We start from the raw sequence: 26,793 nt of genomic DNA, 5'->3' as shown, positions 1-26,793 counted from the left end.
TGCTTGCCTCCTCCACCAAAAATATCCTACGGCAGTGTTCCCCACACTGTTACCTGAACAGTGAATGGCTATCCGGTAATACTGGGAGTTGTTGTTTTGCAACAGCTGGAGGCTCTGTTTTGGAAACAGTGCCTGACGAGATGTTTAACTTTTATGGGAGGGGGGGTGTGTGTTTGTGTTAGTGTAGTGTTTTTAGGGTACATTCACACGGACTGGGGTTCACAACGAGTTTGAGCTGCAGCGGAAAATTTGCCACAACTCAAACTTGGAAGGGGAAACGCTCTGTAAACCCCCACCCATGTGCTTGTACCCTATACATTCCCACGGGGGGGGGGGGGGCAAACCTCCAGCTGTTGCAAAACTACAACTCTCAGCATGCACTGACAGCCTGTTGATGCTGGGAGTTGTAGTTATGCTGCAGCTGGAGGCACACTGGTTGGGAAACGCTGAGTTAGGTAATCGCAAATAAATAAACCCTAACCCAATGTTTCGCAACCAATGTGCCTTCAGCTGTTGCAAAACTAAAACTCTCAGCATGCACTGACAGCCAAAGGACATGCTGGGAGATGTTGTTATGCAACAGCTAGAGGCACAACTACAACTCCCAACATGACCTTTGTCTGTGCATGCTGGGAGTTGTAGTTATGCAACAGCTGGAGGCACACTTTTTCATAGAAAAAATGTGTCTTCAGCTGTTGCATAAGTACAACTCCCAGCATGCACAGACAGCCGAACGGCATGCTGGGAGTTGTAGTTGTGCCTCCAGCTGTTGCATAATTACAACTCCCAACATGCGCTGTGGATGCTGAGAGTTGTTGTTAAAGCACAACTGTCATGAATATTGTACCCCCCAGACTAATAACATGATAGTATAGATGATGACACTTGTAATGCAGCTATACATTTGGCTGCTCTATACCACACTTTATCAGCAGGAAAATAGTTTTATCGTCCAATCAGCAGCAGTCGGACAGGCGTGGCTGGGGATTGTAATGCCCGCCTCCGCCACGCCTATCCCCTGTAGGTGAGCGCAGGGACCACTGTGTGATTGACACACAGGTCCCCACCCCCGATGTCCATGATGTATGGGCGGCGTGACTCCACTGAGCCTATACATATTATGTGCACCTTTATGATATGATATATATGATGTGCCCGTACTCCTCTTCTTTCTTCTCCTGGTGCCGGAGATGCGCTGCTTCTGCTTTCACTAGAGGCAGAGAGCTCGCTCCCTGCCTTTAGCACTGCACAGGGCTGGACTGCACTGAGCTGGTGGCAGACAACGGGAGTGAGTTCTTTCTCTCTGCCACTAGTGAAAGCAGAAGCAGCGCGTCTCCGGCACCAGGAGAAGAGGAGTACGGGCACTGTATTTCATAAAGGTGCACATAATATGTATAGGCTCAGTGGAGTCACGCCGGCCCGCACATCATGGACATCGGGAGTGGGGATCTTTGTGTCAATCACACAGTGCTCCCAGCGCTCATTTACAGGGGATAGGCGTGGCTAAGGTGGATCCCCAGCCACATCTGTCCGACAGTTGCTGACCGCACGATAAAACTATTTTCCTGCTGATAAAGTGTGATAAAGAGCAGCCAAAAGTATAGCTGCATTACAAGTGTCATCATCTATACTATTATGGTATTAGTCTGGGGGGTACAATATCCATGACAGTTGCAACAGCAGGAGGCACACAGGCCTCACCTCCTGCTGCTGCCGAATCCTGCCGCCGCATTCTCCTTCCGACCCACAGACGCCGCTCCTCCGGACTCCCCTGCACCTGCAGACCCAACTGTCGCCTCTGGTAAGGTGACTGCCGCCAATCACCCGCCCCACAGGACCCGTGATTGGTCGGCTGTCTCGACCGATCAATCAGGGGGATCGTGAGGTGGCACCAGTGCCACCTCACTCCTGGTGGGCAAGGATGATTGGTGCTGTCTCTGACAGCACGAATCACAGTTATTTTCCGGATCACCAGTGACCCGATGGACCCGGAAAAGCCGTGATTCACCAGTCAAGACCCATCTGGGTGATATGTCGGGGTGGCTGCTGTTAGATAACAGCAGCCATTCCGGCCCCGATCACCGCATCCGGAAACGCAGTGATCCAGGAACGCTGCGCCGTAAATGTACGGCTCAGGTCCTTAAGGGATTTAACCCTTAAGGACTCAGCGTTTTTCCGTTTTTGCATTTTCATTTTTTCCTCATCACCTTCTAAAAATCATAACGCTTTCAATTTTGCACCTAAAAATCCATATGATGGCTTATTTTTTGCGCCACCAATTCTACTTTGCAGTGACATTAGTCATTTTACAAACGGGAAAAAAAATCTATATATCTTTATTCTGTAGGTCCATACGGTTAAAATGATACCCTACTTATATAGGTTTGATTTTGTCGTACTTCTGTCGTATGATATACAGTTTTGGTGCAATGCTCTGCAGATGGTTTTGTTACAATATAATATACAGTATAGTGCAATACTCTGCAGACGGTCTCATTACAACATAACAAACTTTATACAGTTAGTGCAATGCTCTGCAGAGGGTCATTACAATATAGCATGTGCTGTGTGCAGTGTGGTGCAATCATCTGCGGAGGGTCTCGTTGCAACACAATGTGGCATGCACTGTGTAAGTGGTGCAATACTCTGCAGAGGGTCTCGTTGCAGTGTAGCATATGCTGTGTGTGGTGGTGCAATGCTCTGCAGAGTGTCTAGTTTCAATATAGCATACTGTGTACGGTAGGATGCAGTGCTCTATAGAGATATAACATAGGCTATACTAATTAAATCATAGTATACACAGTGTAAACAGTTAATATTGCTTACAGGGCATATAGTCCTAGCATCCGTTTACAATGCCCAAGGTCAGTAATCCTGTACAGTGCATATGGTTATAATCAGAACATTGCCGTAATATACGGTACATACAATTTAGTATTTTATACAGTGCAGTCGTCTTAGTATTCAGTTAGTGCATACGGTCATGGTATTTAATAGTGTACATGGTGTTAAAAGAAGGGGTTGATTTCCTGCGCAGAGTCAGCAGGCCCTGCTAGAGGTTACAGTAGAACTTGGCCCTATGCCTGTCCCCTGGTGGCAATTCATGGTTCAGATATAAAGTGTATCGTTATATTATTCGTGTAGTGTTTTTTGGCGGTGCATGCTCGTAGCATTTTTGCTGTTCACACGCTTGTAGCATTTATTTGCGTCATACGCTCTTACCGAAAAAAAAATAAAAATAAAACATATGCTCTGCAGAACATGTTTTATGTCATACATTATTTAAGGGTGCAGACCATGCATAATTCACTTTAGTTGCATGCCAGGTGTATGTCATTGAAGTGGCGTGCATAGCGTTTGTGCGGTGCTGTGGGTACGCACGGGACTTTGGATTATCTATATGCTCATTGCATTTATGCTGTACATATGCTCATAGCATTATATTGTTTATATGCTTGTAGCATTATTGTTCATACGTTCATTGCTTTCATATCGTACATATGCTCATAGTCTACTGGCAGGCGTTCTAGCATTTATAGTGTTACACACTTATAGCGTTTACCGTACATACACTTGTAGCATAGTTTATCAGTCATACATAGCATTTCACTGTACATGTAGGTTCTTCATACTGTTTATATGTAGCGTTTCACTGTACATAGCTTTTATGCTGTACATACACTCACAGCATATCGTACATGCATAGCATTCTTTACATTAACATTGTACATATGCTCAGCACTTATACTGTACATGCACTAGTTCACAGCATTGATCATGCATAAGGTCATTATTTTATTCTATGCATTCATTCATAGCTTTACACGGTGCATAGGTGCGTAGCCTTGACAGTATGTATATGTTCATTATGTGCAAACGTTTCCTAGCTGGGTGTGCGTTCCACATCTTGCAATACATACATTATACATGATTATAGCATTTCATATTGTACGTACATTTCATAGCAGCTATATCGAGCCTACTTTTCTTATACCTGCCACGTCGGCAGGGGGATGCAGTACATTGTTGGTACTGACATATCTTTAGAGCTATAACATTTTGATTCATAGGTTGTTTGTGCCTGCTATATCTGCAGGGGGATGCACCAAATAGGTTATTGTTACTGACACATCTTCAGAGCGATAACATCTCGATTAGCATGTTTTATATTTTGCATACTGTTAGCAAGGTTAGCATGTTTATTTGGTACATAGGGTTAGTATATTTTATGCTGTGCATAAGGTTGGCTTATTCTATGCTTACGGTTAGCATGTTTTATTTGTGCATACGGTTAGGGTGTTATTCTGTGCATACGATTAGTGGGTTTTACTCTGTGTGTATGGTGAGTATGATTTATTCTGTGCATGCGATTAGCAGGTTTTCATGCATTCCGTTAGCGTGTTTATTCAGTACACACGTCTAGCATGTTTTTGCTCGGTTTAGCATGTTTTATTCTGAGCATATGGTTAGCATGTTTCATTTATGTGCATATGGTTAAAGCGTTTCATTGTGGGCATACGGTTAGCATGTTTTGATTCGGGCATACAGTTAGCATGTTTATCCTGTTTACGGCTAGCATGTTTTATTCTGTGCATCTTAGCGTGTTATTGAGTGCATCATTTCACAGTTTATTTGGTTATGTAGCAACCATTTGGGTATGCTTTTAAGCCTCTTACTGTACATTCAGTTGATATTCATTGAGAGCATTCATACAGTGCATGCGTTCATAGCAGCTATACCGAGCATATGTTTCTTATGACTGCCACGTCTGCAGGGGGATGTAGTACATAGGTTGTTATTACTGACACGTTTTCAGAGTAATAACATCTTGATTCGTAGCTGGTTGTTACCCGTTGTGCCTGCCACATCTGCAGGGGGATGAACCACATAGGTTATGGTTACTGACACGTTTTCAGAGCAATAATGTCACAAGGGTAGGTGGTTGTATACCAGTTATGCCTGCCACGTCTGCAGGGGGATGCACTACACAGGTTGTTGTTACTGACACACCTTCAGAGCAATAACATCTCGACTTGTAGGTGGTTGTTTAACCGTTGGTGCCTGCCACGTCTGCAGGGGACATGTCTTCAGAGCAATAACATTTCGATTAGCAAGTTTTTATTTTGTGTATACTGTTAGCAGGTTTATTCTGTATATATGGTTAGCATGTTTCATTCTGTACATACGGTTGACTTATTCTGTGATTACTGTTAGCATGTTTATTAGCACGTGGTATTAGCATGTCTACTCATGTTTTATCACATGTTATGGTTAGTATGTTTTATTTTGTGCATACAGTTAGTTATTCTGTGCATGCGATTAGTATGTTAGGTGTATACGGTTAGCTTGTATGGTTCACAAAGACCTGTCACATCTGCAGGCACGATGGTTTCACAAAGATCTGTCACATCTACAGGTACCATGGTTCACAAGACCTGTCATGACTACAGGCACGATGGTTCACAAGACCTGTCACGACTACAGGAACGATGGATTCACAAAGACCTGTCACATCTACAGGCATGATGGGTTCACAAGACCTGTCACGTCTACAGGCATGATGGGTTCACAAAGACATGTCACATCTACAGGCATGATGGTTCACAAAGACCTGTCACGTCTATAGGCACGATGGTTTCACAAAGTCCTGTCATGTCTACAGGCACGATGGTTTCACAAAGACCGGTGACGACTACAGGCACGTTGGTCATGCAGGGAACTGTCATCTGCAAAGGGTCATCACTCCCGAGACCAGTGGGGTCAGAATTTTGGCAGTTTAGGTATGCCTGACTATACAGTCTAAGTCGTTAGGTAAGGTGCTTTCATGAGCCTTGTTTTGGTTGACAGGCGATATGACCCCACACGGTCTATCATGTAGATAGGTTCTTGCTTGTCATTTACCTGACAGTTTAGTGTTACCTCTCAATAGCAGGGATTGGTGCTTGTCAGACCTGCCATGGAGTTATCCCTTCAGTGTCCATTTGAAGTGATGTCACAAGTAAGTATGTTAATTGGTGTAGTTCAGTTAGTATGTTTTTTGGGTCCTGTTATCATCCTCAGGTCGTTTCTTTTACAAACGGACGTAACTACCACAGTTTCTCAGATATGGTTACCGCCTCTAGTATTCACTAGTTGGTTGAGGCTACTCTTTCTGTGCCAGAAAGAGTAGCCTCAACCAACTAGTCAATACTAGAGGCGGTAACCATATCTTAGAAACTGTGGTAGTAACGTCCATTTGAAAAAGAAACGACCTGAGGATAACAGGATCCAACAAACCTATAGTCTACTTAGGGTATGTGAAACTTGATGCTAGGTGTAGACTGTGTTATTTCATGAATTGTTATTCATCCTATTATGGTTGCTTTTTGCCCTCTACAGGCGTGCCCTCCTACGCGGTTATGGCACACCTCTGACCGCTATACTAAGATAAGATCTTTGTACAGGTATGTATGCAATGTTTTCAGTCACTAGTACATGTCTGGAGCCCTGAGCACAAGTTCTAAGCCCATAGGGCTGTATTTGTGCGAGGGGGTATAAGTATTTCCCGCCCCTGCACTTCCAGGTGGTGCTTATAGGGATCAGGTCAGGGGCATGTGTATATAACTCCCCCTTCTCCTCTTGGTGGGGGAGTACGTGATGTTTGTGGAACCCTCCCTATCCTCCCTTATTTTATTATTTTGCTATAGGGTATGCCCTCTATAGGCGTGCCCTCCTATGGGGTTATGGTACACCTCTGACCGCTATTCTAAGTTAAGATCTTTGTACAGGTATGTATGCAATGTTTTCAGTCACTAGTACATGTCTGGAGCCCTGAGCACAAACATAATATATACACAATATATTTATTCTATCTTCATAATTTTCAACTATTACTATTACTTTCTCCTTATTTATTTCATTTTAGGCCACACATTAATTTGAATTTATATTTGCTTCATGAACTTTGCACGGTAATCGTGTATGAATTGATTTGACACCACTAAATATTTTTATATACATTTTTATTGTTATCATTTTTCACATTTTGGGTTTGTCGTATGTTGCACTTATTGTATGTAATTGTTTAATTATTTATGTCTATTTATTTTACAAATTATCAAGGCTGCTATGTAATGCTGCAATGCGCTGTGCACTTTATCATATATGAGGTCCCTTCTTTCCCTTTTGTCCCTTATTTCTACTTTATCTCAAAATAGTCTGTGGTCACTATGTAATGGATTATTTATTCCCCATAAGGCTATTATTCAATATATCTCACTAATATTTTGTAAACATTATGAATTTTCGAGATCTTAATGTAATTATTTTCTAAGTGTGTGTGTAATGTTTACAAAATTATTTCCCTGGTTTCTGATTGGCCAGGTCTTAAATAGCATCTGCACTGAGAGGACGCTACCCCCAGGACGAAGGATATCACTGAAATGTACATTGGGGTGGTGTCACTCCTGCTGCATCTCTGCACTTTCTATTCTTTATAGGTCGGTATATTATGCTGCTTTGTATGTATTACAAGACTTATGGCTGTCTATTATAATGCACTGCATATATTTGCCTTTTTGCACTTAAAGGGGTAGTCCAGTGTAGGGATCGACCGATATCGATTTTTTAGGGCCGATACCGATAATCTGTGGAGGTTAAGGCCGATAGCCGATAATTTATACCGATATTCTGGTATAAATTATCGGCTATTTCTCCATTGCGCCAGCATAATTCCACTGTGGCAATTCCACAGTATACACAGAGCAACAGAATCCCATTTTAAACAATAGGACTCTGCTGCTAGTGGATTTCCACAGTGAAATTATGCCAGCCGAATGTCCACAGTGTGGATGAGTGCTTAGTTCCCCAGGCCTCTTAGTTCTCCTCCAGATCCCCCTTTTCCCCTTGTTCGGAACCCTTAGTCCAGTGGTGTCCAAAATGTGGCCCTCCAGATGTTGCAAAACTACAATTCCCAGCATGCCCGTTCCATTGGCTGTCCGGGCATGCTGGGAGTTGTAGTTTTGCAACATCTGGAGGGCCACAGTTTGTACACCACTGCCTTAGTCACTCTCAGACCCTCTGTTATCCTCCTTCAGCCACTAAGTCCCCCCCAGATCCCCTTGTCTCCTTCTCCACCACACTTTTCTGCCCTCTTCCCCGACTCTATAATTATTAAACCTTCTCCGCCATCAACCTCACACACACACACACATCTTTGATGCTTTATTATCTTATAAACCTCACACCCCCCGACCCCTGTTATTTTCCACACTCCAATTACAGCCCCCTCCCTCATTCCATACTGCTCTGTTGCTCCCCCATCCTCCTTTTCACCCACCTTCTCACCTTGTGGGGAGGACAGCTGAAGCAGCTCTGTGGCGGCGGGGTGTCCTCCTCCTCCAGCCAGGGTACGGACCGTGACGTTAGGTGCCTGCGTCGTGTGCTGCGTCCCTGCCTGTTAACTCATCGCTGATGTAATAAAGAAAACTGTGTCCCTGTAGCAGAATGTGACTCTCCTCCACAGGGACACAGTTTCCTTTATAACACCGGCCCGGAGCGAGGTCCCCTTCAGTGCCGAAGGGGAGGAGAGCGGGGAGGTCCGCATATGCTTTATTACAAGAAAAAGTACAAGGGCAGATGAACGGCCACTACCGCCTCCTGACATTCGGGGCTCCTTTGCTGACATATGGGGCTCAGGCCCCGGATAATTTGACCTAGGGACGCCCCTGCCGTGGATGGCAGCGTGAGAAAGGTGAGGGAGTGGAGAAGTGGAGGAGCGGAACAGCTGACAGCTTCCTTGTTTTGCGCATCATCGGCATTATCGGCAGGTTAGAAGCCGATACCGATGACGGGAAAAAAACGTGAATATCGGCCGATAATCGGTCGATCCCTAGTCCAGTGCTGAAAAACTTATCCCTTATCCTAAGGATAGGGGATAAGTTTCAGATCGCGGGGGGTCCGACCGCAGCGCTCCGGCTCTGCAATAGAGTTATATTGAGGGGGCGTGTCCGCCACCGCTTCGTGCAGAGGTCAACACGCCCCTTACCGGGGCCCCTTACAGGAGATCGCGATGGGCCCCAGCGGTTAGACCCCCCCCGGGATCTGAAACTTATCCCCTATCTTTAGGATAAGGGATAAGTTTTTTCAGCACTGAATATCTCCTTTAATGGTCTTTTTTTACTTGTGATGGCAGGTATTGACACCCTTTTTGTCCCAATCCCCCACTGTGTGAATTTTTCCCCTATGTATTTGATTCCTTTTAATGAAAACAATAAAATGTTAATTTTTTATCCTAAATGACTCCAAATTCCTTTGTGGTTTATGCTATTACAAGGAGGTCAGGTATGAAGCCCCTGTGTGCTAAGTTCTATGTTCCCACTTTTTTAGAGCAGTATTAACTGCCCCTTTTCATTTATCATTTTCTTAAGTAGAACTCCCTAGCCATGTCGCTATTTTGCTAACCATCACTCTAGTGGTAGCATGAGATGGAGTCTACAAGGATGGCACATCAATGCGAGCTGTGGCAAGAATGTTGGCAGTGTCTGTCAGCTTAGTGTCCAGAGCATGGAGCATCAGGAGATGTGTAGGAGGGCAACAACCCAGCAACAGGACCGCTACCTCTGCCTTTGTGCAAGGAGGAGCACTGCCAGAGCCCTGCTAAATGACCTCAAGCAGGCAACAAATGTGCATGTGTCCACTTCAAACGATCAGAAACAGACTCCATGAGGGTGGTATGAGGCCCTGACATCCACAGATGGGGGTTGTGCTTACAGCCCAACGTTTGGCATTTGCCAGAGAACACCAAGATTTGCAAATTCGCTACTGGCGCCCTGTGCTTTTCACAGATGAAAGCAGGTTGACACTGAGCACGTGATAGAAGTGACAGAGTCTGGAGACACCGTGGAAAATGTTCTGCTGTCTGCAACATCCTCCAGCATGACCGGTTTGGCGGTGGGTCAGTAATGGTGTGTGATGGCATTTCTTTGGGGCGCCGCACAGCCCTCCCTGTGCTTGCCAGAGGTAGCCTTACTGCCATTAGGTACCGAGATGAGATCATCAGACCACTTGTGAGACCATATGCTGGCTGGTGCGGTTGGCCCTGGGTTCCTCCTAATGCAAGACAATGCTAGACCTCATGTGGCTGGAGTGTGTCAGGAAGGCATTGATGCTATGGACTGGCCCATCAGTTCCCCAGACTTGAATCCGATTTAGCACATCTGGGACATCATGTCTCGCTCCATTCACCAACAGACTGTCCAGGAGTTGGCGGATGCTTTAGTCCAGGTCTGGAAGGACATCCCTCAGGAGACCATCCGCCACCTCATCAGGAGCATGCCCAGCCATTGTAGGGAGGTTATAAGGGCACGTGGAGGCCACCCACCCAACTGAGCCTCATTTTGACTTGTTTTAAGGACAATACATCAAAGTTGGATCAACCTGTAGTGTGGTTTTCCACTTTTATTTTAAGTGTGACTCCATTTCCAGACCTCCATGGGTTGATAAATGTGATTTCCATTGAAAATTTGTTGTGATTTTGTTGTCAGCACATTCAACTATGTAAAAACATGTAAGGACATTCTGTGTGGCATTAATATATATCATTATTATTATAATTTTTTTTTTTTTAAACCCTATATTAACCTTTTTTTCTTTGTATTTTCTTTACCCCATGTACATTTTTTGGAGGGGATTGCAAGGGCCCTGCATATCCCTTTCCTGCATGTATGTTTTTATGTTTTATATGCTTTATAGAACTTAATAAATCACCATTGTACCTTGGACAGCTTTTGATTATTCAGTCATACAGATACATTACTGAGCTACATTATTTACCAGTTTTTCACCAGACAAGAACATAGTAACATTCAGGACATTAGATACATTTTCACTGACACTTATACCGATTATCTAAACATCTACATATACTATTTTCTCCTGACCATCCTCACACTATCTCTATTACTGTTACCACACATAACCCCTCCACCTATCCGTTTTTCTTTACACACACACCACTGATTGTATACTCAACAGATACAACAACTGATACAGTTACATTCCATATCCCACAGCTACATTAAACATTCTACACATCACCTGTTTCACATGTAACTGATTCAGTTACTGATACAGTTACACTCCACATCCCACAGTTATACCACACACTATACATACAAATTGGTATACTGTATAACATTCTATTCCACCAATACTATTTTTCTATATAAATCTATACCACTTCTCAGGTCTTAATACTATGTACTAATTCTCACACACTATACATAGATTAATTTCACCTACATATGGCATCACACGGGGGCGGAGTTGTGATGTCACGATACTCCGGCCCCATAGTCGTGACCCTTCAGACACGGAGCGATCATAGCTCTGTGCAGTGGACACAGGTGGGTGCTGCATGCGAGATTTCGGGGGTCCCCAGGGGCGGGACCCCCGTGAGCAGACATCTTCTCCCCTATCCAAAGGATAGAGGATAAGATATCTTAGGGCAGGAGTACCCCTTTAACCCCTTAAGGACCGGGGGGGTTTCCGTTTTTGCATTTTCGTTTTTTGCTCCTTGCCTTTAAAAAATCATAACTCTTTAAATTTTGCACCTAAAAACCCATATGATGGCTTATTTTTTGCGCCACCAATTCTACTTTGTAATGACGTCAGTCATTTTGCCCAAAAATCTATGGTGAAGCGGGAAAAAAAATCTTTGTGCGACAAAATTGAAAAAAAAACGCTGTTTTGTAACTTTTGGGGGCTTCCGTTTCTACGTAGTACATTTTTCGGTAAAAATGACACCTGATATGTATTCTGTAGGTCCATACGATTAAAATGATACCCTACTTATATAGGTTTGATTTTGTCGGACTTCTGGAAAAAATCATAACTACATGCAGGAAAATTAATACGTTTAAAATTGTCATCTTCTGACCCCTATAACTTTTTTATTTTTCCGTGTATGGGGCAGTATGAGCACTCATTTTTTGCGCCGTGATCTGAAGTTTTTAACGGTACCATTTTTGCATTGATAGGACTTATTGATCACTTTTTATTCATTTTTAAATGATATAAAAAGTGACCAAAAATGCACTATTTTGGACTTTGGAATTTTTTTGCGCGCACGCCATTGACCGAGCGGTTTAATTAATGATATATTTTTATAATTCGGACATTTCCGCACGCGGTGATACCACATATGTTTATTTTTATTTTTATTTACACTGTGTTTTTTTTTTTATTGGAAAAGGGGGGGTGATTCAAACTTTTAATAGGGGAGGAGTTAAATGATCTTTATTCACTTTTTTTTTCACTTTTTTTTTGCAGTGTTATAGGTCCCATAGGGACCTATAACACTGCACACACTGATCTTCTATGTTGATCACTGGTTTCTCATAAGAAACCAGTGATCAACGATTCTGCCGGATGACTGCTCATGCCTGGATCTCAGGCACTGAGCAGTCATTCGGCGATCGGACAGCGAGGAGGCAGGAAGGGGCCCTCCCGCTGTCCTGTCAGCTGTTCGGGATGCCGCGATTAGCCGCGGCTATCCCGAACAGCCCGACTGAGCTAGCCGGGAACTTTCACTTTCACTTTTAGCCGCGCGGCTCAGCTTTGAGCGCGCGGCTAAAGGGTTAATAGCGCGCGGCGCCGCGATCGGCGCTGCGCGCTATTAGAGGCGGGTCCCGGCTTCACTATGACGCCGGGCCCGCCATGATATGACGCGGGGTTACTGTGTAACCCCGCGTTATATCAGAAGAGCAGGACCAAGGACGTACCGGTACGTCCTTGGTCCTTAAGGGGTTAAATGATATAAAAAGTGACCAAAAATGCGCTATTTTGGACTTTGGAATTTTTTTGCGTGCACGCCATTGAGACATTTCCACACGCGGTGATACCATATATGTTTATTTTTATTTACACTGTGTTTTTTTTTATTGTAAAAGGGGGGTGATTCAAACTTTTAATAGGGAGGAGTTAAATGATCTTTATTCACTTTTTTTTCACTTTTTTTTTTGCAGTGTTATAGGTCCCATAGGGACCTATAACACTGCACACACTGATCTTTATCATTGATCACTGGTTTCTCATAAGAAACCAGTGATCAACAATTCTGCCGCATGACTGCTCATGCCTGGATCTCAGGCACTGAGCAGTCATTCGGCGATCCGACAGCGAGGAGGCAGGTAGGGGCCCTCCCGCTGTCCTGTCAGCTGTTCGGGATGCCGCGATTAGCCGCGGCTATCCCGAACAGCCCAACTGAGCTAGCCGGCAACTTTCACTTTTAGCTGCGCGGCTCAGCTCTGAGCGCGCGGCTAAAGGGTTAATAGCGCTCGGCGCTGCGCGCTATTAGAGGCAGGTCCCGGGTTCACTATGCCGCCAGGCACGCCGTGATATGACGCGGGGTTACTGTGTAACCCTGCGTTATATCAGGAGAGCAGGACCAAGGACGTACCGGTACGTCCTTGGTCCAGGAGGGGCACCACTTATGTATGGAGATTTAAAAGGCCATTAACTCTCCACAGGCTTTCTAGGAAAAGGAATATGCAAAGCAGTTAATTACACCTGCTTCACAGGTAGCAATAAGCATCCGCTTTAGCTCCAGTTACGGAGTCTCAAAAACTGATCGGAATTGAATGCCAAGCCAGAATTTTTCCCAGAAGGGAAGAGAACTCATCGGCAGACAGTGCTGTTTCGGGGTGATTGTCCCTTGTCAGTACAGAGCAGGGTGTTTTTGGCTTGGCTGGTGAGAGGCCTGTTGAATTGGCAAAAGGTATAAATTCTGGCTTGGAATTAAATCCCAATCAGTTTGAGACTGTGAAGGTGGTGTGATTTACATTTATATACACAGCATTATACATTCCACCCATTGAGGGGAATATATAAAGACTCATGTTATCACTGCTATGTTATTAGTGCCAAATTTTCAGAAGTGGGACATGGCTTTTGAAAATTTGTCCTGTGGCAAAAATCTACACTATCTAATACCAGTTTAACTTTGTATTAACTATGACACTTTTGCTAAACCTTTGAAAATAGGGTGATAATTACACACAAAGTCTAGCTACACACCTTTTATTTTTATTGCTAATGGGGGGTTAAATATCTGAATATATGGCACTAATAGCAAAATAAATGGTGCTAAATTCTTTCAATAACCCCCCCCCCCCCCCAATGTGTTATATACAGTGGAGTAATTATCATGGTTGCAGGAGATTATATATCATTTGGGTTGTTGTCCAAACCACACACTATAGTCCAGTCACTAACCATAAAATCCAGGACACTTGTTCCGGGTCCCCCAGCTCAGCAAGTACCACCAAGCTCAGGTATAGGCTGCAATCAGCTTCAGGCTGCAGCCTACACCTGGAGCGGGGCGTGACCTCTGCCCTGGCCCAAGCAGTGACCCCATTTGTCATGACCACATGCATGAGATTGGAGAAGGAAGGACACAGCTGGCTGCTGTTCTGTGTGGCAGAGGAGACAGGTATGTTTGCTTTTATTGTGTTAGCAGGTGGGGGTTACCTGCCTAATAAGGTGGGTTATTAGCTTATTGACCTACCTGTACGCCCTGGCTGCCTTTTACTTGGTGCATCAGGACATACATGTATGTCCTGAGTCCCATTCCAGGTATGATGTGATCACAGGAGCTATTAGCGGAAATCAGTGATCATGCTGATGCCCATGATTAACCCTCCAGATGCCACGATTAGAGAGTAAATTTGATTTGTCACAAACTTCTCGGCTCGGCAGTTGATGACTTTTCCTGCATAAATTAGTTCAGCCATATGATGGCTTATTTTTTGCGCCACCAATTCTACTTTGCAGTGACATTAGTCATTTTACCCAAAAATCCACGGCAAAGTGTAAAAAAAAAATTGTGCGACAAAATTGAAGAAAAAAAAATGTAATTTTGTAACTTTTGGGGGCTTCCGTTTCTACGCAGTCCATTTTTCGGTAAAAATAACACCTTATCTTTATTATGTCGGTCCATATGGTAAAAATGATACTTTGGAAAAAAAATCATAACTACATGCATGAAAATTTATATGTAAAAAAATCTCATCTTTTAACCCCTATAACTTTTTTTTATTTTTCCGCGTACGAGCAGGTATGAGGACTAATTTTTTGCGCTATGTTCTGAAGTTTTTATCGGAACCATTTTTGTATTGATCTGACTTTTGGATCGCTTTTTATAAATTTTTTCATGATATAAAAAGTGACCAAAAATACTGTATTTTGGACTTTGGAATTTTTTTTGCGTGTACACCATTGACCGTGCAATTTAATTAACAATATATTTTTTATAGTTCGGACATATCCGCACTTGGTGATACCACATGTTTTTTTATTTACGTTTTTTTTTTTTTTATGGGAAAAGGGGGGTGATTCAAACTTTCATTAGGGAAGGGGTTAAATGACCTTTGTTGACTTTTTTTTTTTTTGCAGTACTATAGCTCCCATAGGGACCTGCACACACTGATCTCTTATGCTGATCCCTGCAAAGCCATAGCTTTGCATGGATCAGCGAGATAGGGGCTCAATTGCTCAAGCCTGTAGCTACAGGCTTGGAGCAATCAAACCCCCATCGGACGCCGCGGAGACAGGTAAGGAGACCTCCGCTTGTGTCCTAGCTGATCGGAACATCGCAATTTTATCGCAATGTCCCGATCAGCCCGACTGAGCTGCCGGGAAGAGTTTACTTTCACTTTCAGACGCGGCGGTCAACTTTGATCGCCGCGTCTGAAGGGTTAATAGCGCGCGGCACAACGATCGGGTTGATCTGGTATGAATAGCAGCCGGGACCGACCCGGTGTGATGCGGGGTCACGGCTGGACCCCGTTTTAAACACCGGGACCGGGCTCAGGGCGTACAGGTACGCCCTTAGTCCTTAAGAGGTTAAGTACATACCTGCTAGGCTATCTTTGTGTGAACTAGGTATTTCCTGTTGGAGTTGGGTCTATTAAACTACACCTCCCATAGTTCCATACCTCCCACACATCAGCCACCCCACCCATTGCAGCACAAATAAGCTCAAAAGATCAGTGTTTTCTAATCAAGGTGCCTACAGCTGTTGCAAAATTATCTCTCTCCCACCCAGTGGTCACTCCACCCATTGAAGCAGGACTGGCTCCCTTTGCACAACTGACTAGTGATGTCAGGTCCAGATGCACTGCAACCTGGGAAATCCCGAGACCTGAGTAATTTTGTATGCTGTTAAAAATAAATATTGGGGCGAAAATCACATAAGAATTGCGAGACCACTATCACATACAGGTACAGACACTATATTATGAACTACACTAACTTTACAGCCCCTGTAGCATAGTCAAATAAATAAAAAATCCTGGAATACCCCTTAAATCCACACACAGAATAGATAAAAAAAAGATAACTTCAGTTATACCGTAATGTCACTGCGTAAAAACAAAAACCCCAATAAGTAGCAAAATTATGGGTTTCTTTTCAATTTCCCATTACATTTTTATTGTAAAATGAGAGTACAACTAAAAACCAAACCCTCATATGGCTTTGTGGACGGAAAAATAAGGCTCCTTTCACACTAGTGATTTCTCCGTTATTGAAGTTCCATCACATGTTCCGTCACGATTTTCGGCGAAAACCGGCCGTTACAAAACCCCTGACGGCCGGGACTAAATCGCATTGCAGCCTATGGGGTTTTGAAACTGCCCGTTTGCACCCGCATATGCCCGTAATTCATTATGGACGTAATACAGTGACGGGACATCGTGGCGGAAAAATGACTGCATGCAATAATTTTTCCGCCACGATGTCCCGTCACTGTATCACGTCCGTAATGAATTACGGGCATTTATGGGTGCAAACGGGCAGTTACAAAACCCCATAGGCTGCAATGCGATTTAGTCCCGGCCGTCAGGGGTTTTGTAACGGCCGGTTTTCGCCGAAAATCGTGAATTGAACATGCGACGGAACTTCAATAACGGAGAAATCACTAGTGTGAAAGGAGCCTAAGAGTTATGGCTCTTAGAAGGTGAAAACGCAAAAATGTAACATTTCCTGTGCACTCAAAGCCAAAATGGACTGTATCTTTAAGGGGTAAAAGTTTTTCAGCATTTTCCAATAAAATAATAATGGCAGTACATACAGCCTAGTGTGTGTACACACACAATACACACGTACGTATATTGGCATCCACGGAGGAGGAGGTAAATCTGTGTGTATGTAATCTGTGAGGTGTGTAAAGGTGGAGGTGTGCTGGCAGAGCAGCGAATCAGCACATCGCAGGCTTTGAAGGGAAGTGACGTAGCCGCAAAGGACATGACGGGTTGCAGTTTCTCACGGGTTATAGAAACCTTACAACTCCTCCCTCCTACGCAAGTTGACTGATCACATGACCACGATAGTCATTCCTCTCATTGGTGGCTGAAGAAGCAGCAGACCAGATTTCACTTCTTATTGGTTAAACAAGTGGGTGTGTTTACAGGCAGAAGTTCTAGAGGAAGCGACCTAGTGAAGAAGGTGAGTGTGTGTTTAGCAGACTGGATGGGCAGTGAGAGCTGGGTGGCAATATAGTGTAGCCCCTGCTGAAAATCGTAAGAGCCTATAAATCGCAAAGATCTGTTAATGCACGTCACAGAACTCATAGGGCCTGTATAATACACACTGCTGCTGCTGCTGAGGTACTTCTTCCTAAAGAAAAAGGAAGATTTGTCAGCAATTTGGGGAGAGACAAGCAGCCGCACAAATACCTCATACCTCCGAGTATTATGTTACTCGCACAGAACATTCCTCACACACTATAGCATGGCGGCTTTTTTGTAGTTATGTTTGCAGTGGAGCAAGGTTTGTAATTGAAGTCAGTTCATGTTTGCTCTCTTTGATTCAATAAGAAAACCATATGAACCAACCACTCCCACCACAGTGCAAATCGCTATTGCTGTTGTACATGTATTACAACACACTGGCGCTTTCTATTAAAGCAGTTCTAGTGGTATGTTCACACAAAAAACTCTAAGTCAGTGGTCTCCAACCTGCGGACCTCCAGATGTTGCAAAACTACAACTCCCAGCATGCCCGGACAGCCAAAGGCTGTCCGGGCATGCTGGGAGTTGTAGTTTTGCAACATCTGGAGGTCCGCAGGTTGGAGACCACTGCTCTAAGGCATGTACTTGGAATTTAGGGTTGCCACCTTTTCCTTGAAGAGATACCAGCCACGGGTGGAGCTACAAAAGGCAGGGGCCTAATGAAGACTGGCCAAAAGCATCAGAACAACTTAAAGGGGTACTCCAATGGAAAACTTCTTATCCCTGTATCCAAAGGATAGGGGATAAGATGTCTGATCACAGGGATCCTGCTGCTAGGGACCCACGTGATCTCCAGGCCAACAGCGGCGGCGGCTGGAAAACAAAAGCTTAGCGCTTCCGTGGTTGTGACGTCACGCCACGTACCTTCCATTCATGTCTATGAGAGGGGGCGTGATGGCATTCAGCTCATAGACATGAATGGAGGGGGTGTGAAGGCATTCACCTCATAGACCTGAATGGAGGGGGCGTGATGGCATTCACCTCATAGACCTGAATGGAGGGGGCGTGATGGCATTCACCTCGTAGACATGAATGGAGGGGGCGTGATGGCATTCACCTCATAGACAATAATGGGGGGGGCGTGATGGCATTCACCTCATAGACATGAATGGGGGGGGGGGGGCCTTAATGGCATTCACCTCATAGACATGAATGGAGGGGGCGTGATGGCATTCACCTCATAGACCTGAATGGAGGGGGCGTGATGGCATTCACTCATAGACATGAATGGAGGAGGCGTGATGCATTCACCTCATAGACATGAATGGAGGGGGCGTGATGGCATTCACTCATAGACATGAATGGAGGGGGCGTGATGGCATTCACTCATAGACATGAATGGAGGGGTGGCGTGATGGCATTCACCTCATAGACAATAAGGGGGGGGGGCGTGATGGCATTCACCTCATAGACAATAATGGGGGGGGGGGCGTGATGGCATTCACCTCATAGACATGAATGGAGGGGGCATGATGGCATTCACCTCATAGACATGAATGGAGGGGGCGTGATGGCATTCACCTCATAGACCTGAATGGAGGGGGCGTGATGGCATTCACTCATAGACATGAATGGAGGAGGCGTGATGCATTCACCTCATAGACATGAATGGAGGAGGCGTGATGCATTCACCTCATAGACAATAAGGGGGGGGGGGCGTGATGGCATTCACCTCATAGACAATAATGGGGGGGGGGGGGCGTGATGGCATTCACCTCATAGACATGAATGGAGGGGGCGTGATGGCATTCACCTCATAGACATGAATGGAGGGGGCGTGATGGCATTCACCTCATAGACATGAATGGGGGGGCGTGATGGCATTCACCTCATAGACATGAATGGGGGGGGGGGCGTGATGGCATTCACCTCATAGACATGAATGGGGGGGGGGGGGCGTGATGGCATTCACCTCATTGACATGAATGGAGGGGGCATGTCGGCTGTAGTTGCTGCAGTGGGGTTACCCGCGATTAGACCTCTTATCCACTATCATTTGGATAGGGAATAAGATGTTTTCCGGCAGAGTACCCCTTCAGTGTTGCATACCAATAGTTTCAGTTTATGTGATATCCCCTCCCCCTGTATTGCTCAGGGGTAAGATGACCACCAGCTCCCAATGGACACATGACATAGGGGGAGATTTATCAAAAACTGTGCAAAGGAAGAGTGGTGCAGTTGCCCATGGCAACCAATCAGGTTGCTTCTTTCGTTGTTAAAGAGGCCTGTGAAAAATGAAAGAAGCAGTCTGGTTGCCATGGGCAACTGGGCAGCTTTTCCTCTGGACAGGTTTAAATAAATCTTACCCATAGTTTTTAAAGGTCACAACGAAGAAAAATTGATGTTAACAGGTACAATAGGCAGACCCATATTAACCATCATTGGTATTTTGTTAGCAAAAGGACAGGCCATGTAAGGCTGGGTTCACACTACGTTTTTCAACTACGGTTCCCGCATACGTTTTCTATCAAAAACCGTATGGGGAAAAAACGGATGGAACAGTATGGGAAAAAGTAAACCGTATGGGTTTTTAAACAGTATACTGTTTTTAAAAGTGCATACTGTTCCGTCCGTTTTTGTAGAAAAAAACCCATACGTTTTTGAAAATTTTGTCCATTTTTAATGGGAGGGGTCTTGGGTGGGGACTTTAGGATTCAAATGCGCATGTGCAAAGTAAAAACGTATACGTTTTTCCCGTATGGAACCATATACATGTGCGTTTCCCATTGACGTCCATGTTAAAAAAAACGTATGCGGTTGCAGTACGGTTTTTAAACCGGAGACAAAATCGTGGTCAACCACGGTTTTGACTCCGGTTTAAAAACCGTACTGCAACTGCATACGTTTTTTTAACATGGACGTCAATGGGAAACGCACATGTATACGGTTCCATACGGGAAAAACGTATACGTTTTTACTTTGCACATGCGCATTTGAATCCTAAAGTCCCCACCCAAGACCCCTCCCATTAAATATGGACAAAATTTTCTAAAACGTATGGGTTTTTTTTCTACAAAAACGGACGGAACAGTACGCACTTTTAAAAACAGTATACTGTTTAAAAACCCATACGGTTTACTTTTTCCCATACTGTTCCATCCGTTTTTTCCCCATACGGTTTTTGATAGAAAACGTATGCGGGAACCGTAGTTGAAAAACGTAGTGTGAACCCAGCCTAACATTGAGAAAATGTAATATAATCCACCACAATGTAAAATCTCACTTCTATTTTTTATTTTTTTGTAGCAACCTTTAGAACAATAGAAGCAATAGACGGCACTTATCCTACCCCACACTAGTGCTCAGCCGTGGACTAATACACCTATCCTACCCTACTTTGACCCCTTAACCCCTTGGGGACAGAGCCCATTATGACCCTAAGGACGGGAGCATTTTTTATCTCGCCTTCTATCACTTTAAGCATTAATAAGGGTGCTTTCACACTATGAAAAGTACCCGTTATATAACGCCCGTTATAAAATTGCGGGGTTAAATGCCCATTAGAAAATCCCTAACGTAATTAAGAAAATCCCATTATTTTTCTGATAGCCGCTTTAACCCGTTATCGCCCGTTATTAATAACGGATGTTATTTTATGACTGGATATAGTAACAGTGCATGCACTATTTCTCCCGTTCAATTGCACGTCACAAAATCCAATCACTGTTATTTTCTGGGCAATCGGGACACCAGTTACCCGATTGGCCCGGAATCGCCGCAAATCGCCGGACTGAATGGTCTTAGGACCCCACTAGGCATTGCCACGGGATGCCTGTTGATAGATACCAGCAGTCATCCCTGTCCGATCACTGCCCGGCGAGCGGTGGTGATCAGAAATACGGAGGGCATACCGGTACGTTCTCCATCCTTAAATACCGGGATGCGAGGACGTACCTGGGTTAAAGGGGTACTGAAGGGGAAAATATTTTTTTTTAAATGAACTGGTGCCAGAAAGTTAAACAGATTTGTAAATTGCTTCTATTTAAAAATCTTAAACCTCTGCTTATCAGCTGCTGTATGCTCCAGAGGAAGTTGTATAGTTCTTTTCTGTCCGACCACAGTGCTCTCTGCTGACACCTCTGTCCGTGTCAGGAACTGTCCAGATAAGGAACAAATCCCCATAGCAAATCTCTCCTGCTGGACAGTTCCTAACATGGACAGAGGGGTCAGCAGTGAGCACTGTAGTCAGACAGAAAAGAACTATACAACTTCCAATGTAGCATACAGCAGCTGATAAGTACTGGAAGGATTAAGATTTTTAAGCAGAAGTAATTTACAAATCTGTTTAACTTTCTGACACCAGTTGATTTAAAAAAATTGTTTTCCACTGGAGTACCCTTTTAACCCCTTAAGGACTGTGAGAGGCCATCACATGTTGAAATTATCGTATGTCGGGGCCATCGTAGCTCGGGGGGGGGGGGGGGTCACTGTATTAAAAATATTAATAAAAAAACATCCAATCAATATGTCATATATAAACAGGATTGCACGCCACAGGGCCCTTGTGAGTTCAGGACCTGAATAATTCAATAAGTCAGACAGTAAACAATAGTGTACAATTAAATAATAAACACCTCCTAGTACACAATTTCGGATCCATATATGATACTGATGTCCTGGATTATAATTAAAATATGAGCTTTCAATATTATAAAACTTAATCACATTAGTTTGTATCATACGCTCTAAAAATTTCACAACAGTCTCCTTGCTGTTTAACAGCGATATACAGAAGTATACTCTTCATCCCCTTGATGTAATAAAGTGTTGTGTACATATAGTGCACTAAACAGCTCACCCGACCCGCGTGCTACAGGGCTCACGGTTAGCGCTTCAGCCCCCAAGAACAGGCACTGCCCGTGTCCTCCGTAGACCGGCTGTGGAGTGAGCAAACAGGATCCTACCGCTGTGCCGATGACGCTTGTCTGGTGCAGAGGTGGCTAGTACGTGTCTTCAGACAATGCTTTAGATGTCCAAAAGCTAGAGTATCCACCAGATTGCATAGTGATGGTAGTATACAGGATGGAGTGCTGTTAGTATGGCATCCTAGAGTTGGAGCATTTGAAAAGCAAGCTGGAAAACCAGGTTTAGAGTGTTTGAGAAGAAGGCAGGAAAGTTCGGTTAAAGGGGTACTCCGCCCCTAGACATCTTATCCCCTATCCAAAGGATAGGGGATAAGATGTCAGATCGCCGCGGTGCCACTGCTGGGGATCCCCGCTGCGGCACCCCGCTATCATTACTGCACAGAGCGAGTTCGCTCTGTGTGTAATGACGGGCGATACAGGGGACAGAGCCGCGTGATGTCATGGCTCCGCCCCTCGTGACATCACGGCCCGTCCCCTTAATGCAAGTCTATGGCAGGGGGCGTGATGACCGCCGCGCCCCCTCCCATAGACTTGTATTGAAAGGGGCTCTGGCACCTGTATTGCGCGTCATTACGTGCAGAGCGAACTCGCTCTGTGCTGTAATGATAGCGCAGTGCCGCAGCGGGGATCCCGGGGCTCCCCAGCAGCGGCACCGCGGCGATCTGACATCTTATCCCCTATCCTTTGGATAGGGGATAAGATGTCTAGGGGTGGAGTACCCCTTTAAAGGCGTCCATAAATAACATATACTGTCCATATCTGAAATCCAAATGCAGTGTGAGTAGTAATGATGTCAGACGCGTTTCAGGACCACCTTATGGCCTTTTTTTTTATTTTTTTTATTTTTTTATTTGTGACAATAAACAGTAAGGAAACTGAAGAAAGGACCTAAGGCAATCCCAAATTGGACTGCACTGCATCCTATGTAATGCACCATAATGGTCTATTCACACGTACAGTATCCTGCACAGATTTGATGTGCAGGATTTTCTGCTGAAGATTTCAATGTAAACTAAGTGACTGAACACAGCTTAAAATCCTGTGCATCAAATCTGTGCAGAAAACTGTAAGTGTGAATAGACCCTAAGCAGTGCGATTGCCGTTTACAGTATATCGGTAGGACAGTCCAGCAATTAAAAAGCCGCATGAATAAGCACTGGTCCAACATTGTCCACAACGTCATGAAACACAGCGTTTCCAAATATGCAATGGCTATCCACAACAGACAGTTCTCCGCCTTTAGAGTTAGTTTACTGGAACAGATCCCTGAGAGTGCAAAAGAGAGAGATTTGAAAAACTCAAAAAAATGTGAATCATATTGGATTTTCCAAATTTGCTGGTTCCACAAGCACTGAATGAATGCAATGTACACATTTTAGAGGAATAGAAATAAGTGGGTATAGCATACTCTGGTCTATTACATCACGCCCCTGAGTCCACTTAAAACCCAATAAAAATCGTATTCCATCTGAATTTTGTCATCCAACTAAAAACTTATTATGTTTAAAAATAATTATAGAGCAATCATTTTTTAGATCCAGGCTAGCATCAAATATCTGTAGGACATTCTTTCTATACCTGTAAGATATAGCTAATAGACTAAGAAACAAACATACATCAAGCACAGAGCGGCTACTCCCGATCCTGACAGAAGAGAGAGCACTAGTAATGTTTGTAATACAAGAAGGGTTTTACACTGTTTACATAGAGCAGCATGCCTAGATGTGGCGGTATGTTTTAGATGTTCATTAATTAGTGTTTTTAAGTAGCCCTGGGAGAACCTCTCAGTATATGAGCATCTTATGTATTTGTAATGTATTATTTTATTGTGTACTACATGAATATAAGATTTTAAGCACGGATGATGTCATATGCATGGGACTGCTCCCCTTGCAGTATATAATTTTTGGGCTGTATATCCAGCACAATAGCATAAATTACAGTAGTGCCGTTTTTTTGTGTGGGGTTTTTAATCATTTGGTATCTTAGATTCTGTTGCTTTTTTGTGATGTGAGTGAAGATTCTATCATCTAAATATAAAAAAAAATTATTTGAAAGTTATCTCTTGAGTTTTAAGCACAAAATCATCTTGGTGCACACTGTACAAAAACAATGGGGGGGGGGGGATTAATTATTGCTTTACGCTTGCTGATTGGTGTACAGTTAATGCAAATTTTTATGCAAAGCACTAGTTAAAACAATTAGAGAACTTTGTGCCAGTTAAGTCTGTGCCAGCTAAGTTACTTACAGTAATTCAAATAGGCAAAAAGTGCCTGTCTGCCCACTTTGTAATTTTTTTTATACCCAGAACCACTTTAGGTCAGACTGAAGCTAATTAAACCTTTGAAATCTCCAGTTTCTTATTCATATGGACAAAAAGTGTCTGTCCACTTAAATCCAGATCTATATTTAGAACTGTTTACCTCAGGCTGGACTTAGTTGAGTTTGTTGTGGGCCATCCCTCTATGTGTGCTGGAAGTAGGAGTTTAGTTTAGTAGACTATAGTCAATTAACCATTAGGGTAGGGTCACACACACTGCATCCACAGCGTATTTGACAATGCGGATGCGCTGCCAGCAGTCACAGGTAAGGTCTATGTGCCGGCAGAAAATCGGTTGCTATGAGCGGACATACAAAGAGCTCTGCCATCCCTCCGTGACTGCCGGCAGCTCATTCGCAGCGTCAAATATGCTGCGGATGTGCTGTGTGTGACCCTACCCTTCAAGGAAATCTTTCAGCATCTTTTTATTTTTTCAAACTGAAGCAGGTGCCGGTGTGATGTAAATTAAACCCTCTGCTGGGTACTCTGCTGGGAAAAACATTTTTTTTTTTTTTTCAAAATAATCTGGTGCCAGAAAGTTAAACAGATTTGTTAATTACTTCTATTTAAAATCTAAATCCTTCCAGTACTTATCAGCTGCTGTAAGTTCCAGAAGAAGTTCTTTTCTTTTAAAATGTATTTTCTGTCTGACCACAGTGCTCTCTGCTGACACCTCTATCCATGTCAGGAACTCTCCAGAGCAGGAGAGGTTTGCAATGGGGATTTGCTCCTGCTCTGGACAGTTCCTGACATGGACAGAGGTGTCAGCAGAGAGCACTGTGGTCAAACAGAAAAGAAATTGAAGAAGAAATTAACTTTCTGTGGAGAATACAGCAGCTGATAAGTACTGGAAGGATTAACTTTTGTACACCCTCGCATCCCGGTACTTAAAGACGGAGGGCGTACCTGTAAGCCCTCTGTATTTCCCGTCACGACCGCTCACCGGGCGGTGATCGGAACAGGATGCCTGCTGAAATCATTTAGCAGGCATCCCGTGACCTCGCCCAGGGGAGTTCTGAGACCCCCCCCCCCCCCCCCCCATAACGGCGATTGCTGTGGGGCTAACATGGTGGTGGAGGATGGCTGCGGCGTCACTTAATGCTGGCGGCAGCATCAGGATGTCCTCTGACCTAAAGAACTTTATGATGCAAACATAAAGTAGACATATTGGCCCTCATTTACTAAGTGTTGTGTAGGTTTCTTTGTGGGTTTTAATTCCCTACAATTTATTTTCCACGGTATTTACTAAGGTTTCCCAACATTTTCCACTTTCCCTACACTTTATTTTTTTACACATGCTCTGATCTGTCGGGTTTTCCTCATCTCAAATCCACCACATTTTATGTGGAAACTATAGTAAAGATGTTGGGTTTTTGTGAAAATGTCAGGAACACGCCCCTTTTCTGAGACCACACCCCTTTTCACAGCTGCCACGCCCCTTTTGGGGTTTTCTTAGCAAAATGGAGAGTTGGGGTTTTTTCGATTCTGGCGCAAATTCTGGCACAGACAGAATTTCTGACGCAATGCGACACAATCTGGCGCACAACCCGACAAAACATGTCGGGTTTGCAATAGTAAATGAGGGCCATTGTATATGTGAATCAAAATATAATTTATTTGGTATGTCTGTTTTCCTTTACAAGCAGAGAGCTTCAAAGTTAGAAAAATGCAAAATTTTCTAATTTTTAATGAAATTTTGAAATTTTTCCACCAAAAAATGATGCACATATTGGCAAAAATTTACCACTATGTTAAAGTAGAATATGTCACGAAAAAAATCATCTCGGAATCAAATTAATAAGCATCCCAGAGTTATTAATTCTTCAAGTGACAGTGGTCAGATGTGCAAAAAATGCTCTGGGCCTTAACCTCTTCAGGACCCATGACGTATGCATACGCCATCACACCCTGGGTCTTAAGGACCCATGACGTATGCATACGTCATATCTTTTCCTGGTCTCCGCCGCTCACCCGGCGGAGATCGGAAGCGGGTCCCTGCTGAAATCCTTCAGCAGGGATCCAGGGCAAACGCCGAGGGGGGCCATGTATGCCCCCCATG

General features: G+C 44.1%; 1 protein-coding gene across 5 annotated transcripts in view; it reads left to right on the top strand.

Annotated features, from left to right (window-relative positions):
* Nucleotides 1-26,793, top strand: part of SLC25A19 (solute carrier family 25 member 19) — a 203,849-nt gene that overhangs the window by 31,443 nt on the left and 145,613 nt on the right. Inside the window, exon 1 of one of the 5 annotated variants that reach the window (XM_056550275.1) lies at nucleotides 6,382-6,443. The exons of 1 other annotated variant lie outside the window; for it this stretch is intronic. The gene's annotated coding sequence lies outside the window, so the exon portion shown is untranslated. Of the gene's footprint in view, nucleotides 1-6,381; nucleotides 6,444-17,301; nucleotides 17,485-17,518; nucleotides 17,559-26,793 lie in introns of those variants that run through there. 3 more of the 5 variants (XM_056550271.1, XM_056550274.1, XM_056550276.1) reach the window with 3 other exon arrangements.

This window comes from Hyla sarda, chromosome 13, assembly GCF_029499605.1.
Source record: "Hyla sarda isolate aHylSar1 chromosome 13, aHylSar1.hap1, whole genome shotgun sequence".
Classification (NCBI taxonomy): domain Eukaryota; kingdom Metazoa; phylum Chordata; class Amphibia; order Anura; family Hylidae; genus Hyla; species Hyla sarda.
The sequence above is the reverse complement of the archived record's forward strand: the minus strand, read 5'-3'. Positions and strand labels throughout refer to the sequence as shown.